Source organism: Nyctereutes procyonoides, unplaced genomic scaffold (genome assembly GCF_905146905.1).
Source record: "Nyctereutes procyonoides isolate TBG_1078 unplaced genomic scaffold, NYPRO_anot_genome, whole genome shotgun sequence".
NCBI lineage: Eukaryota > Metazoa > Chordata > Mammalia > Carnivora > Canidae > Nyctereutes > Nyctereutes procyonoides.
Window position 1 is genome coordinate 18,583,880 of NW_026575125.1, and position 1,951 is coordinate 18,585,830.

The 1,951-nt window shown below is 35.6% G+C and overlaps 1 pseudogene; it reads left to right on the plus strand.

Moving 5' to 3' along the window:
• Positions 1–878: 878 nt before the first annotated feature.
• LOC129517449 (ATP synthase subunit d, mitochondrial-like) lies at positions 879–1,361 on the plus strand (annotated as a pseudogene).
• The last annotated feature ends 590 nt before the right edge of the window (positions 1,362–1,951 follow it).

Below are 1,951 nucleotides of genomic sequence, written 5' to 3' on the forward strand. Positions count from 1 at the left end.
CTTATACAAACCAGAGTTTCTGGATGTGATTGTCTTTGGCACTAACTTTGTGTGGGAAAGGCATGTCTGAAAATGTACCAAACGTAAAGGAGGAAAATAGAGCTAATGGCTACAAAGGGTCAAAGATCTGATAACACTGATCAAATCTTGGATTGAGCCATACTTAAAGCTAGTTCATCATAACATGTTCTAAATTATGCTAGCTAATAAATTCTGTTTGGCTTAAGAATTTTGAAATTGAGTTTCTGTCATCTGCAGCAAACAATGATCATAAATGTATGAATATAGAATTTTAAAGCCAGATCAACATTGTCTCTGCTTATTTATTTATAATCAGCATAAATGCCCATTAAATTACATGAGGATTAGATTGTGCTTAAAGTATTTGAAAAAAACTCCTATGTAATTTCGAAGATGAAGATTAAAGAATAGTGCTATAGGGTATAAACAGACTAGTAGTAAAAATTAAAATGCAACATAGTTCTATTTAGTTTCACATGTAGGTGTATAAACCTCAAATTTAACATTATACAAATGAAATATAGAATATTAAAATAAGAATAAAAATGATATCAACTGTGTAAGGTAGCAAAAATCAATTTATTCATTTAAGCTTTAAATACTATTAAATTATTAATAATCTAAATGACTAAGAAGAAACATGAACAAATTGTGACACACTGCTAAGGAAAATGTGAACTAACTATAGAAGTGCCTTGTACATAGTAAGAGTGAAGATATTAAAGTGATTACTTTAAACATTTTTACTGTTAAATAATACCTAATTAAAAACTTTCTGACAAAGAAACGTCAGGCCTTGATAGCTTATTAGGAAAGGCAATGTCGGTGGGCCGCCAGGGTCGGTGAAGGATCTCAAGATGGCTGGGTGAAAACTTGCTCTAAAAACCATTGACTGTGTAGTTTTTGGGGAGATCATACCCCGAAACCAGAAGGCCATTGCCAACTCCCTGAAATCCTGGAATGAGATGCTTACCTCCAGGTTGGCTACTCTTCCTGAGAAACCACCTGCTATCGACTGGGCTTAGTACAAGGCCAATGTGGCAAAGGCTGGCTTGGTAGATGACTTTGAGAAGAAGTTTAATGCCCTGAAGGTTCCTGTGCCAGAGGATAAATACACTGTCCAGGTGGATGCTGAGGAAAAAGAAGATGTGAAAAGCTGTGCTGAGTTTTTGTCCTTCTCAAAGGCCAGGATTGAAGAATATGAAAAAGAGCTGGAGAAGATGAAGAACATAATTCCATTTGATCAGATGACCATTGAGGAACTGAATGAAGTCTTTCCAGAAACCAAATTAGACAAGAAGTATCCCTATTGGCCTCACAAGCCAATCGAAAACTTATAAACTTGAGTTGAGGAGAAAGCCCTGACCCTCATATTATAAACGCTGGACATTAAAAATAATGATATGGTGGTGTGTGTCCAAAAAAAAAAAAAAACAGGAAAAGGCAATGTCAAAGAGTGTTCAATCTTATGGCTTTCTGCCTAAGGACAGGTCTCAGGCACAGTGCTACACATCGAGAACTCAGATAAGATGCCACAATTTACTGGCTTGATAAATCAGAAGACAAAATTTTGGGAATCACAGCAGCTGGAAAGTGAAAGTTTAAATCTCAGAAAAGAGAACCACAGGAGGGAAAACCTGAATTTTGCATATATAATCATTGTACAAATTTCTGGTTGATTCAGGAAATACATGTACTACACATGTACAAGGCAGACTACGAGGAGCACAGCTAAGGCCAAAAGAAGTGACAGAAACTACACCTGCCTACCACAGGGAAGACACAGCTTGAAATTTGAGTTTAACCAAGCTCTCTGTCTTCTTAAAGCAAAAAAATCAACACTTAATTTAGGGGAACATGACAATCTACTGTCTATGAAATATATCAATAAAATGCCCATGATGCAATTAAAAATTATAAGATATATGAG